The sequence below is a fragment of the Salvelinus sp. IW2-2015 genome, linkage group LG14 (assembly GCF_002910315.2).
Source record: "Salvelinus sp. IW2-2015 linkage group LG14, ASM291031v2, whole genome shotgun sequence".
NCBI classification, from domain to species: Eukaryota; Metazoa; Chordata; class Actinopteri; order Salmoniformes; family Salmonidae; genus Salvelinus; species Salvelinus sp. IW2-2015.
This window is the reverse complement of record NC_036854.1, coordinates 26294277-26303096: the sequence shown is the minus strand read 5'-3', so window position 1 is coordinate 26303096 and position 8820 is coordinate 26294277. Positions and strand designations below refer to the sequence as shown.

Below are 8820 nucleotides of genomic sequence, written 5' to 3'. Positions count from 1 at the left end.
TACAAAGATACAGGCGTCCTCCTAACTAGTTGCCAGAGAGGAAGGAAAACGCTCAGGGAATCTCACCATGAGTCGACTGGTGTTTTAAAAACATTTACAACGTCTGAATGGCTGTGATACAGAAAACTAGGACGAGTAACAACAGTGTAGTTACTCCACAACTACGTAACCTAAGTGACAGATTGAAAAGAAGGAAACATGTACAAGAATAAACATATTCCAAAACATGCATTCTGTTTTGCAATAAGGAACTTAAGTTAACACTGCAAAAAAAGTGGTCAAAATAAATGTACTCTATGTCCTGATACAAAGTTGTTAGTTGGGCGCAAATCCAAAACAACACATCACTGGTGGTACCCACTCTTCATATTCTTCAGAAGCATCGAAGTGATCGAATAGGGCGCAGCGCACGAAAGAGTGATGGATGGTATTTGTAGGGGTCGTGTTGATCGTAATGGCACCAGAGTGGAGTTCAAGCAAGCAATCTGAGCAGGTGTTGAGTCATCATAGTAGCGTGTTATTGGCTGAAGCAGCGTATGATCTCGTCTACGAAGCAGTGGTCGAATGTAGAGAAGTAGATATAAGCAGCGTATTTCATGCGGTGGTGGGTGTAATGCAGTACGTTGATGGAAGATACGCTCTACGCGGCGCCGAGCATTGTAGCAGTGAGCGGCGTCTCAGGCAGGAAGAGTGGAAGGCGAGTCGGAGCTCCAGAGTTGCGTGCATGAGCTCAGATGTAGGTAGAAGTCACCTGTGATGGTCGGATGTGACGTTTGTGGTGGATTTCGCAAACATGTTTTGACTCAGGGGTTGTGAATACATACCTCAATTAGATTTTATTCAGTTATTTAAATGGTTGTGTGCAATGTTAATTACTGCAAACAGGTTTCTGTGAAGAGCCAGGAGAGTACTAGGCCGTTGGGCGAGGGAGTGAGTCATGGATCAATTAATTCGGACTTTTGTGTTTTATTTAAGGGGTGATTGTTGTAGATAGAATGACTGGTGAGTGTGTAAAAATAATTTTGTGAATACAGTGTTTTATTTTAGACACACAGGGTCAGTACAAATGTTAATTAGTCAAGGGGTATGAATACTTTTGAATGGCAATGAGTAACCAAACATGAATGAGTTTTACCCCTTTGCCCTTCAGAACAGCCTCAGTTCATCGGGGCTGGACTCTACCAGGTGTCACGTGTCCACGCTGGATGATGGCGCATGGTTGACTCCAGCTTCCTACACTTTGGTGTCAAGTTTGGCTGATATCCTTTGGGTGGTGGCTATTCTTGATTACCACAGATGGGAAAACATGGATAAAAACCAGCAGTGTTGCACAGTTCTTGAGAAACCAGTGTGTGTGGCACCTACTGCCAACACCTCATTCCAAAGGCACTTACATTTATTGTCTTGCCCTAAACACCCACTAAATGGATCACATAACACAATACAACTTCTTTCAATTGTCTCAAGCGTTTAAATAATCTTCTTTACCTGTCTATCCTTCATCTACACTGAAGTGGATTTTAACAAGTGACATCAAACAAGGATCATAGCTGGTCACTTGGATTACACATGGTTCAGTCTATGTCAGGAAAGAGCAGTCAGCGATAACGTTTTGAACACTGATTCTGATCTATAACCTAATACTACAGTACTCATAAATCCATTGACAGGTGAGTGGTAGTCGGAACTGCACGCAGACAATTTGATTAATGTAGTTTCATACAATTTTACACACATATAGGCAAAGCAAGTTTCCACAAACTTGCAATGAGCTTTGTTAGTCCTTTTTGTCAGCCCACCATATCCCCATCCCCACCATATTGAAGCATCAGCGTAGTGTTGTGGTCCCAATAGTCAGTTTTCTCTCTTCTCTCTTGAATCATGCTGTGGTCCTTCCCTGCTCTCAATTCTGACCCTGTCCTCTCAGAGCTTTCAGCTCTCACCCACTGTTGGGCGGAAGTCGGCTCCCACTCTGCAGGTAAATGTAAATACCCTCAAGATTCTGGGTCCTCCTTCTCCCAGAAGACCTTTGGGCAGGTACGAAGAGGGGTTTTGAATCTAGAAGGTTATACAGCTTTGTAAAAAAAATAAAAAAATAAAATCTGCAAGTTTTAGGAGAATTATGCAGCAGGTTAGGATAATTAAGTGTTGCAGGTTATGATAATAGATTTACAAGTACTGATAAGGGTTAGGATTAGATAAAATGCAAAATATTCAACTTTGTTGACGTAAATTTGACAAAAGCTTTATCCCACCAAGACTTGACTGTCGAAGAGCCGGCGCCAATTTCCACCTTGCCGCTCAGGCCCTGCGGTCGTTGGGCTTCTCTCCTGTGATACTGTGGAGGTACGTCAATAAGAAGTATTTTGGTAGCAGGTTAGGAAGGTAGAATGGCCCAGATAGCATATGATATGCAAAATGTGCTGAAAAAGTAGGAAATTAGCTTTAACACTGCAACACTTTGTTCTCAGCCTCATGGCAAAATGTGAACAAAGCTGATGAACTCCAATAAACACGTACTAGAATAAATCTCTGCTTGCATGCAAAAGGGTAGAATTTCAGAAGTTAGCTTTAAAAACGGGACAAATTTGTAAGATAAGCATTGTAAAATTGCAAATGGTTTCTCTCTGCACATGGGCAATGGTATTGAAATTCAAGGAAGATACAGTGGCAAGAAAAGTATGTGAACCTTTGGAATTCATGGATTTCTGCAGAAATTGGTCAAAAATGTCACAGTCACAACGAATAGAACACCAACAGTGTGCTTAAACTAACAAACACACAAATTATTATATCTTTCCTGTCTTTATTGAATACATCATTTAAAACTTCACAGTGGAGGTCAGGAAGTCAGCCTAACTGGAGGTCAGTCAATGAGATTGAAGATGTGGTTAGAGTTCCCTCCTATCAAAACACTCTCAAAGTTTGAGTTTGCCTATTCACACGGAGCATTGCCTGATGTGAACCATGGCCTTGAACAAAAAAATCTCAGAAGACCTAAGATTAAGAATTGTTGACTTGCATACATCTGGAAAGGGTCTCTAAAAGGCCTTGAATTTTCGTTAGTCAGCGGTAGAACAAATTGTCTAAAATGGAGAAAGTTCAGCATGTTGCTACTCTCCTAGGACTGGCCATCCTGCACAGATGATAGCAAGAGCACAGTGCAGAAGTGCTCAATGAGGTTAAGAAGAATCCTAGAGTGTCACTAAAGACACACAGCAATCTCTGGAACATGCTAAATCTCTATGACGAGTCTACGATATGTAAACACTGACAAAAATTGTGTTCATACGGGAGGACACCACAATAGAAGAAGCGCACTGCTGTCCAAAAACTTGCTGCTGGTACTAAAGTTCACAAAAGAGCACCTGGATGTTTCCACAGCGCTACTGCAAAATTTATTTATGTGGACAGATTCAAGCTAAAGTTAAGATGTTGGAAGGAACACACAAACATATGTGTGGAGAAAAAAACGGCCACAGCACACAAACATCAAAACCTCAATCCCAACTGTAAAGTTTGGTGGAGGGAGCGTCATGGTTGGGGTCTGCTGTTGCTGCCCAGGGCCTGGACAGCTTTGTATCATTGACGGAAAAATGAATTCCCAAGTTTATCAAGACTTTTTGCAGCAGAAATTAAGTGCTTATCTGTCCGCCAATTGAAGGTCAACAAAAGTGAGTGTTGGCAACAGGAACAACCAAAACACAGAAGTAAAAAACAAAGAATTATTTCAACAGAAGAAAATACTCCTTCTGGAGTGACCCAGTCAGAGTCCTGACCTCAACCCGATCTGCGATTTGCGTGGCATGACCTCAAGGAGAGCGGTTCACTACCAGACATCACAGAGAATATTGCTGAAATGAAACAGGTTCATACTACAGAAAACGTTTGGGTTGGGTTATTGCTTCCAGAGGGTAAACCAGTTATTAATTTTCAAGGTTCACAACTTTTTCCGCACCCTGCACTGTGGAATGTTTACTCGTGTTTTCAATAATAGACGTGAAAACGTAATAATTGTTTGTGTGTTGTTTTAGTTTAGCAAACGTGTTTGTCTGTTGTTGTGACTTGAGAATGAAAGATCAGATCAAATTGTAATGACCATTTAAATAAAGCAGAGTCCAGGTAATTCCAAAAGGGGTTCACATAATTTTTCTTGCCACTGTAAGCGTCAGGGTACCAATGCTGTCTTCCAACTCTGGTTTAGGAGAGCATTTTACTAAACCATATCCTTTAAAGAGTGTAAAAAGATGCAAAAAAACGGTTCGTCGTCGGAATGAGGAATCGGACCAAGCGCAGCGTGGTGAGTGTTTCATGACCTTTATTGAAATGAACAGTTTAACCAAAAAAAAATACAAAGAGGAATACACCGAAACCGAAACGAGTCCTGTCAGGTGAAGAACACCTACAACAGAAAAACAACTACCCACAAGCATCGGTGGGGAAAACGCTACCTATAGTATGGTTCCCAATCAGAGACAACGATAGACGCTGTCCCTGATTGAGAACCTAACCCGGCCAAACAAAGAAAATAAAGAAACATAGAAACAAAACATAGGCGGCCCACGAATTGCACCCACCCATAAATCACAACCCTGACGCAAAACCAACTAGAAACATAAAAAGGCTCTCTAAGGTCAGGGCGTGACAGTACCCCTCCCCAAAGGTTGCAGACTCCGGACGGAAAAAACTGAAACCTATACAGCAAGGGTCTGGGTGGGTTGCTCTTATGCGCGTGGCGTCTCAGGTGCGGGACGCGACGCCCGCTCCAACTCTAGCTCACCCCACTTTGTGTGGCGCCTCTTGGTGCGGGGACCCTGCTGTCGCCGACCCCGGACTGGGGACCCAACCATCAGCTGGCCCGGACAGGGGACCGCGTAGGGCTGGGGTCCGGACTGTGAGACGTGCTGGAGGCTCGCGGACTGGAGACTGTCGCTGGAGACTCCGGACTGGGACTACCCTCGTTACGGCTCCCGGAACTGGGACCGTCGCTGGAGGCTTCCGGACTGGAGACAGTCGTGGAAGGCTCGCGGAACTGGAGCACCGTTCGCTGGAAGGCTCCGGACTGGAGATTCGTCGCTGGAGGCTCCGGACTGGAGAAACGTCGGCTGGAGACTCCGGATTTGGGAGATCGATCGCTGGAGGCTCCCGGACTGGGGGACCGTCGCTGGAGCCTCCGGACTGGGGACCCTCGCGTTGCGGTCTTCCGTGCCAAAGACTCCTCACTGGAGGGCTTCGTGCCAGAGTGGATCATCACTGGAGGCTTCGTGCCATGGATATCACTGGAGGCTTCTTGCCATGGATCATCACTGGAGGCTGTCCATGCCATGGATCATCACTGGAGGCTTCTTGCCATGGATCATTACTGGAGGCTTTGGTGCCATGGATCATACTGGAGCTTCATACCATGGAATCATCACTGGAGGCTTCTTGCATGGGATCGTCACTGGAGGCTTGCTTTCCATGGATATGCAAACTAGAGGACTTCTTGCCAAGGATCATCACTGGAGGCGCTTGGCTATAGCCATCGATGGCATTCCCATGGCCTTAGTGGAATATCAGTGGAGCTGCTTGAGAGGAGATTGGCTCATAATAATGGTCGGAACGAGCAAATGGAATGAAATAAACACATGGACATCCATCGTGTTTATTTCACAGCCGGCAAGCCCGATCTCGCTCCGAGATTAGTTGCTCCGTGCACAACCTGCTGTGGGTGAAATCCTTGGTGCGGTTTCTTTTCCCCCTCCGGTGACTGAGTTAGGAAAGGACACCTGTATCTTGTGTCACGCCCTGACCATAGTTTGCTGTGTATGGTTTCTATGTTTTGTTTGGTCAGGGTGTGAATGTGAGTGGGCATTCCTATGTTTATGTCTGGTTTGTCTATTTCATATGGTGTTGGAGCCGATATGGTTCTCAGATCAAGAGGCGAGGTGGTGTCGGTTTGTTCTCTGGATTGGAGCCATATTTGAGGTAGCCCTGTTTGTATTGTGGGTGTTTCCGTGTGGTTGCCTGTGTTGTGTTCAAACCTATACGGGAGACTGTTACGTTTTCCGTTCGTTGTCGAGCTTTAATTGTTTTATTCGTTGTAAAGTTTACACTTGTGGTCAATTTCATGACCCCCTCCTCTCCGCCTGTAAACTAATTCTCATGGTCGTGCTGCAAATGAGGAACGTGTGTCTCAGTCAACTTACTGGTTAAAATAATGGATATAAAATAAAATAAAATTAAGTATTCTTATTAAATTGAATGACTCACCGACGCTGCATCTTGGTCGCCGATCCTTCCGATACTCTCCTCAGAAGAGGAGGAGGACTAACGTTACACTTTATGGTGAAATTGGGTGTATTGGATACCATCCCAAAAACTGTTTTTTAAATTCTTACAACAAACAATACCACACAAAGACATGGGGGGAACAGAGGGTTAAATACACAACACGTAATGAGGGAATGAAAACCAGGTGTGTGGGAAAACAATCCAAAACAAATGGAAAATAAAAAATGGATCGGGGATGGCTAGAAGACCGGTGACGTCGACCGCCGAACACCGCCTGAACAAGGAGAGGAACCGACTTCGGTAGAAGTTGTGACAGGGAGCTCATGTCCATCTTGCCTCCCAGTCCCTGTAGGTCGCGGTCTCCCTCCTGTGGCACTCGGGACATTCTTTTCACGCCACTTCAATAAGAAGTGATTTTGGTAGTAGGTTAACAGCAGGGCTGGACTACAGAACGGCCCCAGATAGCATGTGATAGCAAAATATGTTGAATAGTGGGAAATTAGCTTGAAAACAAACAAAAAAAATTATTAGCTTCATGACAACATGTCGAATAGCATTATAAAACTGTGCACCATGGCAAAATGGGTTGAAATGCTCTCTGCACCATGGCAAAATGGGTTGAAATGCACTCCACACCATGGAAAAATGGGTTGAAATGCCCTCTGTACCATGGCAAAATGGGTTGAAATGCTCTCCACACCATGGCAAAATGGGTTGAAATGCACTCCGCACCGTGGCAAAATGGGTTGAAATGTTCTCCACACCATGGAAAAATGGGTTGAAATGCACTCCGCACCATGGCAAAATGGGTTGAAATGCTCTCCACACCATGGCAAAATGGGTTGAAATGCACTCCGCACCATGGCAAAATGGGTTGAAATTTTCTCCACACCATGGCAAAATGGGTTGAAATTTTCTCCACACCATGGCAAAATGGGTTGAAATGCTCCCTACACCATGGCAAAATGGGTTGAAATGCAATAGGTAAGAGGGGGGGTGTGGGGTCGTCCGACCCTGGTTAGGAGAGCATTTTCACTAAGCGTAACCCATAGCCATAATTCTCCTAACCTGCTGCATAAATTCTGCTAGCCTGATACGAAAAAGTCAAATCTGTATAGAAGTGGTGTGAACATGTGTCATCCAGCCCACCAGGGTTTTCTTGGCAAATACACTTTAAAGAGGAAGTTAAGCAAGAAAATGAGGAAGTTGGTGTAGGAGAAGTTAAGTGGTGTGTGTGAGAATCAGTCAGATACAATTACTCTGTTTCAAACCAAGTCTGTTTTTCATGTTGAAAAAGTTATGTGACAACCCTATGATTTGGCATGGGTCCCAAGATCCTCAAAAGGCTATACAGCTGCACCATCGAGAGCATCTTGACCGGTTGCATCACCGACTGGTATGGCAACTGCTCGGCATCTGACTGTAAGGCGCTACAGAGGGTAATACGTACAGACCAGTACATCACTGGGGCCAAGCAAACTGCCATCCAGGACCTATATACTAGATGGTGTCAAAGGAAAGCCCAGAAAATTGTCAGAGACTCCAGTCACCCAAGTTATAGACAGCAAGCGGTACCGGAGTGCCAAGTATAGGACCAAATTGCTCGTTAACAGCTTCACCCCTAAGCCATAAGACTGCTGAACAATTAATCAAATGGCCAACGGACTATTTACATTTACACCCCCCACCTTCATTTGTTTTGTACACTGCTGCTTCTTGCTGTTTATTATCTATGCATGGTCACTTCACCCCTACCTACATGTACAAATTACATTGACTAACCTGTACCCCGCACATTGACTCTGTACCTCCATGTATATAGCCTTGTTATTGCACATTTTTTGTTTTTCTTTTTATAATGTTTTACCTTAGTTCATTTAGTAAACATTTTCTTAACTCTTTCTTGAGTTGCACTGTTGGTTAAGGGCTTGTCAGTAAGCATTTCACATTAAGGTCTACACCTGTTGGTTAAGGGCTTGTCAGTAAGCATTTCACGTTAAGGTCTACACTTGTTCTATTCAACGTTTATGATTTAGCTCGATTTATAAAAACATCACACACACATTCCCATTGAAGTCTGGGAGACCACCTGTTGGGGGAGGTCGGCTCCCACCTGCTGGGTAAAAAAGAGAGAGGATAAAAACAACGAGAAGTGGCAACACTCCATGATAAATATTAAGAACTCTCAGTCATGTTATTGGGTAGAACAACCAACGTTCGGCATGCACTTGTGCCTTCTTCGGGTAAAGCCATGAATGCTTGCAGCAGGTTTATGTAGCCCAAACCAGTGCAATTAGTGGCAACCAATGACAACAGTGAGGGGTGTGTTCATAATTATGAGGTAGAATTTGCATGAATTGAGGTGAAACTGTTGAACAGACATAGTTAAACAGGTGCATATTTTGAAAAAAAACTAGTATTAGCCTATTGTTTTGTCATTACCATTAGCATAAGCTTAAGCATCGAACTAACAATAAATTAATTGTTTAATTTAATTTCAAACATACTTAATTGCACATTTGGTTTACCCACCTTTCGAATTAAATG

General features: G+C 43.9%; 1 protein-coding gene across 4 annotated transcripts in view; it reads left to right on the top strand.

Moving 5' to 3' along the window:
- Window positions 1-8820, top strand: part of LOC111973496 (B-cell receptor CD22-like) — a 48806-nt gene that overhangs the window by 28577 nt on the left and 11409 nt on the right. The window lies entirely within an intron of this gene.